Source organism: Capricornis sumatraensis, chromosome 10, assembly GCF_032405125.1.
Source record: "Capricornis sumatraensis isolate serow.1 chromosome 10, serow.2, whole genome shotgun sequence".
Taxonomy (NCBI): Eukaryota; Metazoa; Chordata; class Mammalia; order Artiodactyla; family Bovidae; genus Capricornis; species Capricornis sumatraensis.
In genome coordinates, this window is record NC_091078.1 from 10,380,382 (window position 1) to 10,396,270 (window position 15,889).

Sequence of the window (15,889 nt, forward strand, 5' to 3'; positions counted from 1 at the left end):
GGGGCTTCCCAGGTGGCTCAGTGGTAAAGAATCTGTCTGCATTGCAGGAGACGCAGGAGACACTGGTTCGATCCCTGGGTCAGGAAGATCCTCTGGAGGAGGAAATGGCAACCCACTCCAGTATTCTTGCCGGGAAAATCCCATGGACAGAGAATCCCATGGGACAGATGGACAAAATCCCACGGGCTACAGTCCGTGGGGTCACAAAGAGTCAGATGCAACTGAGCACGCACACACGAAAGTCTCAGGCATGGGGGGCCGGGCATTGCTCCCTTGGGGTGGGAAAGGGGTGAGGAACAGCCCCCATCTCTCCCTTAGTGTTTCGCTGCAACAAGGTGGGGCTCTGGGGGCAGACCTCACCCACCGGATGACCCCTGACTCTGACAGATGTGGTTTTGGAATCCTGGAGAGAGAGGTTAACAGTTGTGTTCCATATAGTATGAGATTATCAGCGATTTTTTTTCCTATTATTTTTTCATACTTTCCACTGTTTTTATAGCATGGTACTACTTTTATTTTATACGTGTAATGGAAATGGAATCCTGGAAACTCAGAAAATCCGTGTAGTCTTGCCCTCCAGATGTTGGCAGCTGTGGGTGTGGCCAGGCAGGGCTGGGTCCCTCCAAGACCAGTGAGGGTGCCGAGATGCCAATCACCACTCTTCTCAGGAATGGCCATGCCACGCTTTAGGTCCCTGCTCCTTCAAGTACAGCCAGCCATCTCCACATCAGAGTCGCCCCAGAGCTTGTTAGAAATGCAGAACCTCAAACCCAACCCAGAACTATGATCCCTGGTGATTCAGCCAGTGATCTCAGCCTCCCCCCGCCCCTGGCCAAGAGAGGCCCACCCACCCTGGACCCACTGCTGGCTGCCCTCCAGATCCACACCCCCTGGGCAGATGTGTGCAGTGAGCAAGGGATCCTTGGCATAAGGGCACCCTGGCAGAGGGTCAGACCCCTAGCCCCCAGGGTTCTAGGGATGGGACAAGAGGCCACCAGGTGGCTGAGGATCTGGTTGGTGCTAAAGGATGTGCCCGGGCCCACCCAGTGAGCAGCCCCCCATGCCTTCCCTGACTGAACCCCCCACGCCACCCCACACACAGAGCCTGTCAGCTCTCAGTCACCCTGCCTCCAGGGTGGAACAGGACTCCACCCTGTTTAAGGAGGAGATGGACACTGTGTTAAGTGCTCTCCAAGCATTTCCTTTAACACTCACATCTGCCCAGTGTGCTGAGCACTTTTAATAATCTCCTGTTACGGGTGCATGAGCGCAACTTCTCAGAGCCCCCTGAGAGTGTCTACTCGGTGGGCAGCCCAGGAAAGCTTCCAGGAGAGGGGCTTGAGTGGGGCTGGCAGGTGGATGAGTGAGGGGTGACCAGTATCCAAAGGCAACGGATGATGAATCCGAGGCAAAGGGACAGTGAAGAGGTGTGTGTGTAAGTTTTGTGCACTTGCTGCTCTTCCCCAGATGGGGCCAGAGTCGTGCCAACGTGCGGGGTAGAGGGTGCCTCTCCTCAGTACCTCTTGCTTCCTAGCATGGTGCTATATGTTACACAGTATGTTCACTAATCTTGTGTAGGGCTCTCAACTCTAGCCAAAGTAGGAATAATAGCTCCATTTTACAGCGGAAGAAGCAGAGTCTCAGGAGAGGACGGCTGCAGAGAGGGCTGAACCCTGCTCTTGGGACCTCGGTGCTCTCTGCTTCCTTGAGCATCCGTGCTGCTCCAAACTGAGCATCCGTAGCCTGTGGAGCCTCACGTCCTCCCTAGAGGTCCTTTTCTAGCCCCATCTCAAACCTGACTCTGTCTAGGATGCCTGCAGGCCCGAGGACCTCCCTTTACACTTCACAAGGGTCACCATTTGTAAAATGAGGCTGTCGACACTAACATCGTGGATTGCCATGGGGACTCAATGAAGTAATGCTTGAAAAGTGCTTAGCACGGTGCCTGGTGCCCAGTAAGTGCTCAGTAACTGTTGGCCAGCATTATTTTTGTCTCCCTTATGTCACAATGTGGAGTGCACATGACTGGCTAAGGATTTTAGCAGGCTGGAACAGGGTTGGATGCTCCCCACTTCTCTGCTGACCACAAGCCCCAGGTGCTGGACTGAATTCATCTCTGTACCCCTCTGCCTGCCCAGGTGCCACACAGTGCAACAGGTGTTCAGTATGTCTTCCTGAATGAAGGAACAGGTGGAAACCTTTGTTTCAAATGAACTATTATGTAAGAGCTCAGCATTTTTAATATTGAAAAGTGGAATGCTTATTTTGGGGAACAGCTTTAATGAGATGTAATTCAACTGTTTATAATAGATAAGTCGATGATTTTTAGTATATTCGCAGAGTTGTGCAGCCATCACCACAGTCAATTAAAGAACTTTTCTTGTCACCTTAAGAAGAAACCTCATACTCTTTAGCTATGACCCTCTGGTCCCCTATCTCCGAATAATCACTAATCTACCTTCTATGTCTGTAGATTTCCCTATTCTGGACATTTCATATAAATAGATTCATATAACATGTGGCCTTTTGTCACTGGATTCTTTTACTTAGCATATTGTTTTCAAGGTTTGTGCATGTAATAGCATTTATTAGTTCCATGATTTGGGAAGGGTTCCATCCGCTTTTACTTTCTGGAAGAGTCTGTGGGGAATTGATATTAATTCTTCTTTAAATGGTTGGTGGAATTCACCTGTGAAGCTGTCCAAGTGTGGGTCTTCTTTTGTGGGTAGATTCCTTTAAATTACCAGTTGGATCTCTTTATTTGTTATGGGTCTATTCAGCTTTTTCATTTCTTCTTGAATCAATTTCTGTAGTTTCTGTATTTCTAGAATTTTTCCATGTCATCTAAGTTATCTAATTTCATGGCATAAAGTTTGTTCATAATATTCTCTTATAATCCTTTTTATTTTATTTTATAATGTCCCCCTCCACCATGTCTGATTTTTATAATTTGAGTCTTCTCTCTGTTTTTCTTGGTCATTCTAGCTGAAGGTTTGTTACCTTTGTTGAGCTTTTCAAAGAACCGACTTTTGGTTTGGTTGATTTCTTCTATTTTTTTCCTACTCTCATTTCATTACTTTCTTTGCTAATCTTTTTTAAAAATTGTGGAAAAATACATATAACATAAAATGTACTATTTTAACCATTTTTCAGTGCACATAGTTCAGTGGCATTAAGTCCAGTCACATTATTGTGTAACATCCCCATCAACCATCCCCAGAACTCTTTTTATCTTGCATAACTGAAACTCTGTACCCATTAAGCAATAATTCTCTCCCCTCCCCTGACCCACCCCCTGTAAACTATTATTATACTTTCTGTCTCTAAGAGTTTCACTACGCTAAGTACCACGTATCAATGGAATCATACAGTATTTATCCTTTTGTGATTGGCTTATTTCACTTAGTACAATGTCCTCGAGGTTCATTCATATTATAGCATGTGTCAAAATGTCCTTCCTTTTTTTTTTTTGCCTTGTGATATATTTTTATTAAAAACATCCTTCCCTTTTAAAGGCTAAATAATATTCCATTGTGTGTGTGTGTGTGTGTGTCCGTGTGTCTGTGTGTCTGTGTGTCTGTGTGTCTACCACATTTTATTTGTTCGTGTATTCATCAGTGGACAACCGGATTGTTTCTGCCTTTTGGCTGTTGGGAATAATGCTGCTTTGAACCTGCTTTCAGTTCTTCACGCTAATCTTTATTATTCCCCTTCTTCAGCTTGCTTTATGTTTAGTTGCTCTTTTTCTCGTTTCTTGAGGTTGAAGGTTAGAATACTGATTGTACATTTTTTTAAATTAAATGGAGGTGTTTTTAGCTATAAATTTTCCTCTGAGCTGCATCCCATAAGTTTCAGTATGCTGTATTTTTGTTTATCACAGGATATTTTCTCATTTCCTTTGTGATTTCTTGGAGCCACCAGTTATTTAGGAGTGTGTTATTTAATATCCATATATTTGTGAGTTTCTCAAGTATCCTTTTTTTAATGATTTCTAATTTTATCCAATTGTGGTTGGAAAACATACTTTATATGATTTCAGTGCTGTTAAATTTATTGTGGTTTGTTTCATAGCCTAAAATTTGGTCTGTCCTGGAGACTCGCTCATGTGCGCCTGAGAAGTATACAGCTGGGTAGAGTATTCTGCAGATGCCTATTAGGTCTAATAGGTTTATAGTGTTGTTCATGTCTTCTGACTCCTTGTCGACATTCAACCTAGTTGTATTGTAAATTATTGTAAATAGGGGTATTGAAATCTCGATTATTGTTGAACTGACAATTTTTCTTCAGTTCTGTTGCTTTTCGATGCATGTATTTTGATGCTCTGCCATTAGGTACATCTGTGTTTCTGATGGGCTTTCCATGTGGTGCTGGTGGTAAAGAATCTGCCTGGCAATCCAGGAGGCACAAGAGACGTGGGTTTGATCCCTGGGTCAGAAAGATCCCCTGGAGGAGGGCATGGCAACCCACTCCGGTATTCTTACTTGGAGAATCTGATGGACAGAGGAGCCTGGTGGGCTACAGGCCATAGGGTTGCAAAGAGTCAGACACAAATGAAGCAACTGAGGACGCACACATGCTTGTTTATAATTGCTGTATTTTCCTGATGGAGTAATCCTTTTGTCATTAGAAAATGTCCCTCTTTATCTAGCAATATTTTTTGTTTTAAAGTCCATTTAGCCTGGTATTAGGGCTTCCCTGGGGGCTCAGAGGGTAGAGCGTCTGCCTGCAGTGCAGGAGCCCTGGGTTCGATCCCTGGGTCAGGAAGAGCCCCTGGAGAAGGCAATGGCACCCCACCCCAGTACTCTTGCCTGGAAATCCCATGGACAGAGAAGCCTGGTAGCCTACAGTCCATGGGGTCGCAAAGAGTCGGACACGACTGAGCGACTTCACTTTCTTTCACTTAGCCTGATATTAGTGTAGCCTGCCTTCTTATGGTTGTTGTTTACCTGATATATCTTTTCCCATCCTTTCAGTTTCAATCCGTTCATATCTTTGGATCTAGAGTGTGTCTCCTGTAGACAGCATATAGTTAGATCGTGGTTTACTTTTTATTCAACCTGACAATCCTTGCTTTTTATTTGGGTTGCTTAATCCATTTACATGATTGATAATGCTATTGTCAATGCACTTTTTATCTATGCTCTTATTGATCTAGTTGGACTTAGATCTGCCATTTTACTTTGGTTCTGAAGTTGCTCATGTCCTTCTTGTTTCTTTGTTCCTCCTTCACTGCTTCCTTTTGCATTAAGTGATAATTTTCTAATGTAACATTCTAATTTCTTTAAGTATTTTTTCACCATTTTTTAGTTATTTCCTTAGTGGTTGCTCCAGGTCGAATACCCCTTAACTCATCAAAATATGCTTCAGATTTATATTAACTTAACTCCAGTGAGAAATATTACTTAACTCCAAAATAGAAATGTTACTCCCTTATGGTTCTATTCTTTGTTCCTTGTTCTTGTGGCATTCTTGTTATGCATATTACATCTATGTATATTACAAACTCAACAATGCTTGATAAGTTATTACTTTATTTAACTTTATGTGTTTTAGAGAGGCTGCAAGAAGAAATGAGACCAGTTATGTACCTATTGCTTTTTTCATGCTAGCCTTCTTATTTCACGTGTTGAATTCTCATCATTTATTCCTGTGAATTCAAATTACCACTTGGTGTCATTTCCTTAGCTCAAGACACATTTTCTCCCACCCACCTTCTTTGTGCTATTATTGGAAAGGGTACTATATATCTCTATGTTATAGGACAAATATTTTGAATTAGCTAAGAGAAGAAAAGAAGTAAACACTTATACTGTCTTTTACAATTACATAATCACCTTCTCAGTGCTTTTTGCTTTTCCCTGTGTATTTTCATTAGTCTTTGGGGTCACTTGTTTTCAGTCTGAAGAACTTCCTTTAGTATTTCTTGAAAGATTGGTGTGCTAGCAATGGGGAGTTATCTGGAAATGTCTTTATCTCACTTTCATTATTTTAAGGATCGCTTTGTTGGGTATAAAATTCTTGGCCGACAAATATTTTTAATTTGAGCACTTTGAATATGTTATCCCCCGCTCGCTGGCCTCCGTTGTTTCTGATGAGGAGTCAGTTATTATTATCAGAAATCAGTTGTAAATGTCATGCCATTTTTCTCTCACTGCTCTCAAGATTTTTCTCTTTCGCTTTCAGCAGTTTTACTGTGATGTGTCCATTTGTGAATCTCTTCATCTTTATGGTGCTTTGGGTCTGTTGAGCTACTTGGATGTGTTGATTAAAGTTTTAAATCAGATTCGGGAAGTTTTCAGCCATCATTTCTTTCAATGACTTTTCTACTCCTTTCTCTCATCCCTTTTTGTGGAATGACTTTTAAATGGTTTAAATGCTCTTAAAATCTTAAATGGTCCAACTAGAGGTGGAACGTGCAGAACCCTAGGCCAGCCCTCCCTGGGTCCTGAAGCTGCCGTGGAGCCCCAGCCTCAGAGAAAGGGAGCAGTGAAAGCGTGGTTAAAGCATTCGCTGCCAACAGCCTGGGGAGTGGGGTACAGGCGCCAGAGGGTGGTGACCTGTTAATTGATTCTTTTCCAACCTTAAGGGGAGAGAGAGGTGTCCAGAGTTCAGCTCCGTAGGCTGGTGAGGCTTCTCATAGCTGCCAGGTGCAGTGCAAGAGGACTGGGCACTGTATGAAGAGGAACCCCAGAAGCAGAGGCAGAAAGTGCCGGAGATAAATTTCCAGTGTTGGTGGAAGGCGACCCCTCTTTGTGGGGTGAGGCTGTGCCTGGCCAGAATTTCTCTCCAGCCAACGTCAGCATTGGCCCAAGAAAACTATGATTCAAGAGTGTTTATCATTGACCTCTTTAAAAAATCTGTCCCTGTAGCTATCCGTGTACAGTGTGCCAGGTTTCTATTCAAGGGTAATAGTAATAATATGAACAGCAATAACAGTGTTCTCTAAGCATTGAGTTTACCTCTGAGCTTAGTGTGTAGTATGTACCAGTTCCTTTAATTATCTCAAAAACTCTATCAGGTCAATTGCCAGATGATAAAACCAAGGCCCACAGAAGTTGGGTGGCTCGCCTAAGGTCATACAGCTAACAAACAGCAAAGCTGGGATTGAAACTCAGGCCTTTCTGATTCCAGAGCCCATGCTTTTTAAATTAGATCCTACCTCCTGCGTCAGCATCCAGGTTTTGATCTCCACCGTCTTTCTCAGAAAGTCAGCGTTCTTTAAAAAGATGGGTTGCTAGAAATAAAGAGGGACAAAGACAGTGTGGACAAAAACCATATCAGGCCTCATCTGGCCAAGGCCTCGTATCTGGCAGATTCCTCCACTGGTCCAGCCCCAGGGTGTTTGCTGCCCCAGTGCAGTCAAGGAGGCCAGGGCTGGTCGGGGTGCCAGCTGTGGTGACTGCAGAAGCTCCAGGTGGCTGTAGGGGAGCCATGGGTGTCTCTGTTGGGCCTGCCCTCAGGGTCACTGTGTGTCTCATGTTGGCCTCTGCACACCAGTGTGGCGGGACCTGCTCTGCGTCATCTCATCCACATTTGCCTGTATGGTATGTGTGTATGTGGTGAGGCCTTGACTAAGTGCCCCATCCATGTTCAGGACACACAATCTGTCCAGAATAGAGCCCAGCCCAGCCCTCAGTACAACCGCCCAGAGCTTCCTGAGCTCCTACTGTACGTCAGGCCTGTGCTGGACAAGTGCTTGACCTTTGTCCACCGTGGCACAGTGTGGAAAACAGAAATGCTGTTGACCGTTCAGGGTGATCAGGGCTATAACGTTTGCATGAGGGACCAGCTTTGCCTGGGGCTTCATGGGAGGCCTCAGAGAGGAGGAGTCTGAGTCTGGAGTGGGGAAGGCTTCCAGGAAAGTGTGTTAATAGTAGGAATTTGCTTTCCGGGAACCACGAGCCCTTGGCGACAGCTAGCACTCTGGGTGCCTGAGGGGAGGTGCAGGAGGTGTGGCTGCAGCAGGTGGTGGAGGATTTGTGTGCCAGGCTGCACAGTCTGGACTTGATCTGGAGGGTCAGGAGAAGCCATCCAGGGGTTTTAGGTGACACACTCAGATTGGCATTTTGAAAGATCATGCTGGTCGCAGTTGGGAGGCCAGGCTGGAGGAGGCAAGTCTGCAGACCAAACCAGTCCAGGCACATGGAGCGATGATAAGACCAGATACAAGGCAAGCGCAAGGAAAGCTGGAGGTGAGGGGACGAATCTTAGACGTGATGAGAAGGTGGCATTCATGGGGCCTGGTGACCAGGTGGGTAGGGGGAACAGGGGTAAGCAGTAGAGGAGATGCAGCTAGATCGCTGAAGTGGCCAGTGGGGTGCCACTATCTGGGATTCAAATACACTTGCCTGAGAAGATAGGTTCCTCTTCCTTTATTCACTGAGTGACATTTATTGAACATCTGCCATGTGCCAAGCGTGTAGCAGGCATTTGAGGATGCCGTAGTGAACAAACTAGGAAAGATTCCCACTCTCTTGGAGCTCATGTAGTATTGGGTGAAGTCAGACGATAAGCACAAATCAATAAGAAGGAGATATGAGATGACAAGAACTGCTGTGCAGAATGTGAGTCGTTTGACCAAGACTGCCAGGCCCGCTTCTCTGGGAGAAACAGCAGGCATGCTGAGACACTGTTCTTTCAGGGGCCCACAAAAATATCGTAATTTTCATTTATCGTAAAATCAGAAGGAAAAAAATGAATAATAGTAAGTGTACAATAATGAATCCAGTCTGAGTGATATTTATCTTTATACCAATAAGGTCATAAAATAGTGGCTCAGATGGTAAAGAATCTGCCTGCAATGCAGGAGACCCAGGTTCGATCCCTGGGTCAAGAATATCCCCTGGAGAAGGGATATTCTTCAGTATTCTCCAGTATTCTTGCCGGGAGAATTCCATGGACAGAGGAGCCTGGTGGGCTACAGTCCATGGGATTGCAAAGAGTTGGACACAATTAAGCGAGAGACACTTTCACTTTCACTGTGGAGGAGGGGATCCACTGGTGTCCTCCCTGAAGAGTGTCTGAGGCTGCTTTAGGTTGGATGGCCACTGCAGCCCTCTCTGATGGATGATATGATGTGAAAACTCCAGATACTACCTTTCCTCTGAAACTCAGACAGGGTTGAGGGTCCATAGGCCACCAGGAAGGACCCTGATGTTAGTGAAGGGACATCTTGTTGAGGTCAGAGGAAACAGCTTCAAATGTATAACCTCAAAGCCAGAGTTCAAGTTCCAGCGCTGCTTTTTACCAGCTGTGCAACCTTGGATGAGTCACTCGCTGTCTGGGCCACCTTTCCTCATCTCCAGATTGTATCTCCTATTGGGGATCAGTGCAGGGCTCTTTGCCTCGATGGCCCACTCGGTGCCTCTGTAGGAATGGAGACTGGGGTACAGATGGAGGTAGTCCCTCCAGGACCTAGCGTCCTTTCCTGCAGCCTTCATGGTGGTCATGCCCAGCCACGCCCAGCTGGCAGCCACCCATCAGGCAGGCGCTGAGCTGGGAGCAGAAATTCTCTAAGTCCTCAGCCTCCATCACACCCGAGGTGTTCTTGGGGGGCTAGTTACTCCTTTGGGGGAAGTCTGAAGGATGTTGGCACCTGGGCCTCCTGCGTCTAGCAAGGACCAGGCACCGTGAGGGGTCTGGGAAAGGTCTGAGCCCAGGGGAGCTGCCATTCCTGAGTCAGCATGCCCAGGGCTGCTAATGAAATCCAGATGTCAGACAGAAAACAATCGTCTCCCCCACCCATCTGGCAGCTCGAGTTTCTTGGAGATTGCAAAAGAAGAAAAATAGAGCAGGGAGAGAATTGAATCCTAGAACAGCTGAAATCTTAGAGGTGGGATGTGAATAGTCTCAGGGTCTTGCTGGGGGAGGGGCAGGAGATAAGGGGAAAGTGAAGGCTGGCCCAGATCCCCTCCTCCCCACCCAGTCTCTGCAGTTCCTGGACCCCAGCCCTTCCATCTCTCCCTAGGCTAGAGCGGGCACCCCACAGGGATGTCGCAAGGAGGCCAGGAGGGCCATGGCCCCCAGACCATGTCTGACTTCTGCTTGGGTTTTCCAACCCCTCATTGTGGCCCTGACCTCCCTGCAGGCCTGGGTTTCCTCTGGGGCCAGAGTGGCTGAGCCTGGGGAGGGAACAGGCAGAAAGGGACAGGCAGAAGCTCAGGGCAGGGACCACTGATTAGTTCAGAGCCATCACTATATGGATGTGGAAACTGATGTTTTCTCATGGCACTAGGCCAGGACTGTAAGGACTACAAGTTACAAAAGATCAATGGAGAGAGGAAAGGAAGGAGAGAGGGAAAAGGAAGGAAAAACGGAAGGGCAGGAGGGGAGAGAGAAGGAAAGAGGGTGGACACACAAGGTCATTTTGTGATTCCAGTGTGGAAGGACTGCGCTCAGGGAGGTGGCTTGCATTGCACGCAGCAGGCATCATTGCACGGGCTTCCTCCTAATCTTGGTGCCTGGGCTTGATACTCCAGAGCTCGCACAGAACCTGGGATGTCGTGAGTGCTTGGAGAATGTTAGCTGGGACGGGTGTTCATAGGGATGGTGTAGTGCCTGCTAATTTTGGGATGGTGCCCCTCACACCCTGTATTGTGGCCTCGAGTCTTTCTTTCCTCCCTTTCCAAAGCCCTCACCTTCTGGTGTGGTGGTTCCCAGCAGAGCCTTTAAGCCAGCCCACCGGGGTTCAACCTCCAGCAGTGCCTCGGACTAGCTGTGTGCCTTTGGGAAAATCAATTAAAGGTCTCTCCAGTACTCTTGCCTGGAAAATCCCATGGACAGAGGAGCCTGGTAGGCTGCAGTCCATGGGGTCGCTAAGAGTCAGGCACCGCTGAGCGACTTCACTTTCACTTTTCACTTTCATGCACTGGAGAAGGAAATGGGAATCCACTCCAGTGTTCTTGCCTGGAGAATCCCAGGGATGGCGGAGCCTGGTGGGCTGCTGTCTATGGGGTCGCACAGAGTCGGACACGACTGAAGCGACTTAGCAGCAGTAGCAGCAGCAGCAGGCCTCAGTTTCCTCCTCAGTAAAGTGAAGATGATGGAAACTAGCTCACAAGATGTTGTGAGAATGAATGAGTTATTTTATCTGAAGTGCTTCACTGAGAAACACTTCGTATGCACCGTGTTAGCTGTTGTGACTGTGTTAATGACCATCATGATTGCTATGCCTCAGTTCAGCTGCTCCAAACTAGTTTGTGAAGTCCCAGAGGTCTAGAAAAGTCTTTTAAAGCTATGAGGTCATCAGAGGGGGCTCTGGTCCTCCTAGCCCACTGTCACCACACAGGACAGGCTGCCTCCAGGGTGGGCCGCAGGAAGGCCATGTGATGAGCCTGGCCTTTCTCAGGAGGCTTGGGAGGGTGACTGGGATAGGCTCTGAGGACTTTGGGTCTTGCAGGTTGGCTTGAGGGATGAAAGGTTATGAACTGGGTCCCAGAGGCTCCACTCTGTCCAGGGTGGGGGCTCTGGGAGGAGGGATGATGAACCATGACTAGAAGGTGCCACCTATGGGTTGTCAGCTGCCCTCTGGCCAGGCAGAAGGATGGCCCTGCCAAGTGCTTACCCTGGCAAAGACAAGTGGGAGGGATGGACGGATAGAGTGTTGGGGCTCACGGGACAACCACTTTTACATCCTTCCTGCTGCCCCACGCCTGGCAAGGAAGAGTCTGACAGGGGGAGTTTCACATCCCCTGCTGCCAGTTCTTCTTTTAAATGGATAGCAGAGAGTGATTCAAGGGCCCCAGGAATCTCGCCGTGTCAGCTGGCCTCACCTCAATTCTCTATCTCTGGTCTCTGAGGGACAGGGGTGATGGCAGAGCCTGGGAGCCAGGACCTGTCCCTGCTCCTTTAACCACCTTCAAGGCCCAGAGGATGGAGGGCTGGAGCAGAGTGATTATATTCTTGGGCTGATTCGCTTGCTGATGTCACCTCCTCCAGGCAGCCCTCTCTGATTTCCCCTTTCCTCTACGCTCAAAGGGCCCACCCTCTGAGTTTCACTGAGCTGAGCTCAGAGCTCACTCCTGCCCTTCCCCAGCTCTGTCATTGTGTTACACAGCATCCCCAACCATCTGTGAGATGGGCTTACCCACTGGCAAGATATTTGTGGGAAATGGGCGAGCTATTCCAGTGCTTGGCATCCCATGAGTGCTCAATGGCAGCTCTTGTTAGTATTACTTGCTAGGTTGCTGGGCCTCCCTGAGCCTTATCTGCTCTTATTTGTAAGGGAGGCTCCATGAGCCTGGCTTTGTAGAGTTGATATGTAGGGGGTGAGAGGCAGCCTAGGACGCCGTGGTCCCTGAAACCTCCTCTTTTCCCTGCCCCACCCCAGCCAGGCTGCTCAGCCACGCACACAGGTGAACGGTGCCCACGGAGCCCCCCAGCCTGCAGTCCTTTCCGTAACATCTCCTTCCCGCCCCTTTTCAGGGCCCAGCTTAAACTCACCTCCATGAAGACTCCTTCCCCAGCAACTCAGGCCCACCAGCTCTTCTCTAGAACCCCACTTTTCATGATCTGCAACCCCATCCAGAGCCTGGTTCTAAGGCCTCCCATGGCTTCTCACCTGTCTGCCTCCCCACCTTGTCCTCAGAGGACAGATGATGCCCCCTCGTTGTGGGCTCGGTGCCCTGCCCTGAAGTGTGGCCCCAATTGGGCCCCCCAGGAGGTGATCCTGGCTGTTCGCCACTTGAATTCTGCTAACCCCTCCCATCTCAGGCTTTGCCTGTGCTGTGCCCTCAGCTGGTACTTCACTCTCATTTGCGCCATCCTTCCCTCCAAGCCCAGCGCAAATGTGCCCTTTCCTGCGGAGAAGCCCCTGTGCCCCTCACCCTCCCACCTTGTTCCTACTCTGTCTTGCTGAGCTCTGCCTAGCCGGGAGCCCATCCTCACACGACCGTCTCTCCTGCTTCCCGGGGGGCCCACCCCAGGTAGGGTCTGTGTCTGCATGGCTGGCAAGAGGGCCTGGGCTTTGGGGTCAAAAGCCTTGAGTTCTTATCCCAAGCCTCAGTAGCTGGTCCACTGTGGCCAAGTCGACCCTCCCCATGAGCCTTCACGACCCCTGAGTGCTTGAAGCAGGGTCGAGCCGTGAAGCCCATCAATCAGGGCTTCTGTGAGCTCCAGAAACAATGAAGTAGGGGCAGGCAAACCCAACTAGAAAACTATAAAGTCGTACCATTAGCCCGACTGCCCACTGAGCAGCTGAGCACAGGTCCGGCATACAGCAGGCACTCGCAGAGTGTGTGTTGAAATAATTAGGGGTGAATGGATCTCAGAGAGTGACTCAAGGCCCCCAGGAATCTCGCCACGTCAGCTGGCCTCACCTCAGTTCTCTTTCTCTGATCCCTAAGGGACAGGGGTGATGGCAGAGCCTGGGAGCCAGAACCTGTCCCTGGTCCTTTAACCACCTTTGAGAGTGCATATGCTCCTGGAGTGAGTGTGAGCCCGGAGGTTGCCACGGACTCTGCCTTCATCTGCTGGGGGTTCTCGGAGGCACGTTTTGATAGTGGCAGTTTCCCTTCCCATTGCATCTGGGTGGCCCCTCAGGACGGAGTCTGGACCCCGTGGCTTTGTCTGGGGTAGGAGGAGGCTCCGTTGCTGGTTTCCAGGACTTGATACCATTGACTTGGCTCGCTTTTGAGATCTGGGCTTCCTTTCTCTCACCACGCCCTCCCACATCTAAGGTTTGGGCTACAGAGAAATCAGGCAACAAACGCAGGGAAGGAGCGCCCATGGAGTGGGGTGGGAAGCCTGGAAAAATGTTCCCGCCCTCATACCCGGCCTGCAAAGCGCCGCCACCTCATGGTCTAGGAGGCTCATGCCAGCCTGCACTGCGTCTGCAGTCCATCTGGCCACCTTCTTCTCCCACTTCATCTTTCCCTCCTGTCTCCCTTCCTCCTTTTATTTTGTAACAAAGTAACACAGAGAGGTTAGGCAACTTGCCCTTGGTTCCACAGATGATTAGGATCAATCCAAGTCTCTCTGACCCCAGGAGCCCACCTTTCCCACTGGCCCTCTCTGCCCATGAGAATAGACCCATCCTCCAGGACACGCTGTACACTTGCTGTGCTCTGGCCCAGGCAATAATCAGGCTGCGGGAGAGTGTCGTTCCCCACCACCACCTCACCCCCGCCCCTTGGCTTTCTCCTTGCCTTGCATCCCGACGCTTCCCTGACTTGGCCAGAGAGGGAGGCTTTGTGCAGGAGTTGAGTGTATGAGGAGGTGGTGAGAAGGGGTGTGTTCCCAAGGCGGTAAGCATGATGACAAAGGGTAAAAACAGACAGAAGCCCGAACTCCCCTTACTCTTTGGTATTAAGTATGACGCTTAAGCAGGGCTGTTATCTCCTCCCCTCCCAGGCCTTCTACACCCTCTCGTCCGCCAGTCCTTCCCTCCTCTGTGTTCCCAAAGGACCCTTGCACAGCCATCCTAGTATCTTGGTCTTCTCTTCTGCCTGTGATCTGGGGCGGGGGCGGGGATGGGCAGGAGGCCGTAGAATCACTAATGGCAATGCTGCTTCTCACTGTGCCCCCAGCATCTGCCGTGGCACCTGCCGCAGGGCCAGGCCATCGTGTTGCGATGCCGTGAACAGCACGGTAGCTGAGAGGGGCAGGGAGTGTTCGCTGTGTCCTAGGCTCTGCTCTAAGCCCTTCACATGTATTGACCCATTTAATCCTCACACCAGCCCTCTGTGGACTCCTATCATCCCCACTGCCCAGAGGAGGAAACTGAGTCACAGAGACAGGAAGTGACTTGCTCAGGGTCACGCTGCTCAGCTCCAATCCAATCAGCAGCCTTGCTTCAGAGGCTGTGCTGTGGTAAATGCTTGAGGGAGGAAGGGAGAAATGAACAAGACTCAGCTGGGAGGTGGGGAAGGAAGGGAAGGCAGGCAGCGAATGTTGGCTGAGCACCCTGCGTGTACCAGGAGCGTGCTGAGTCGTGGCACGTCATCCATGTCCTCAGAGATGTCAAGGAATTCACCCAGTGTCACCCAGAAGCCAAGGGCAGGGTGTGGGTTTAAGCTCAGTGAGCCTGACTGATTCCTAACCCTCTGGTCCATCAGCCGAGGCCACCGGGAGCCAGATCAACAGCCAGCACAGTTCAGTGAGGGGCCCTGAAGATCCCCAGAGAACTTCAGAGCACTGGCCTCTACCTCCAGGCCGGCACAGCTGAGTAGAAGGCAGGACAGGGAGTCGCTGGGTCAGGGCACTCGTTGCCAAGGTGTCTGTGGTTCTGAACAGCCACGGAGAAGGAGTTTAGAGGAGTCACTGAAAAAGACACAGGTTCAATCCCTGGGTCAGGAAGATCCCCTGGCGAAGGAAATGGCAACTCACTCCAGTTTTCTTGCCTGGAGGATCCCGTGGACAGAGGAGTCTGGTGGGCTACAGTCCATAGGGTTGAAAAGGGTTGGACATGACTTAGTGACTAAACAACAATGGTAACCAGATGGGTGACCTTGAACAAGCCCCACGCCCTTGCTTCACCTCGGTTTTCCCTTCTGGGCAGTGAATCCAACGAACTGCCCCTCAGGGCTGCTTTGTGGCTCTCATGAGCTGACAGAGCTGGAAATGAATTGCAAACCATGCCTGACAAAAGTAAAGAATTCTTAGGAATAGAAAGATTTTTATTTATGAACATGTAGAGGCTGGCTTCTCAAAGAGTGGTCCATGGGCCAGCAGCAGCAGGAGCTTATCAGAAATGCGGAGACGGGCCCCACCCCAGACCTACTGAATCAGCGTGGGCATCTTCACAAGCTCCCAGGTGGCTGATGGGGATGTTAATATTTGGGAAACACTGGTCTCCGGACTATCTGGGCTCCCACTTCCCCATTCCTGGAGACTGCCTTTTGGGCTTTCTTTCCATGGCCTGGCGGGAAATCTCCATCTTGTTGGAGGAAAC

General features: G+C 49.4%; 1 protein-coding gene across 1 annotated transcript in view; it reads left to right on the top strand.

Annotated features, from left to right (window-relative positions):
- ZCCHC24 (zinc finger CCHC-type containing 24) overlaps positions 1-15,889 on the top strand; it is a 62,565-nt gene that overhangs the window by 13,130 nt on the left and 33,546 nt on the right. The gene's annotated exons all lie outside the window — the stretch shown is intronic.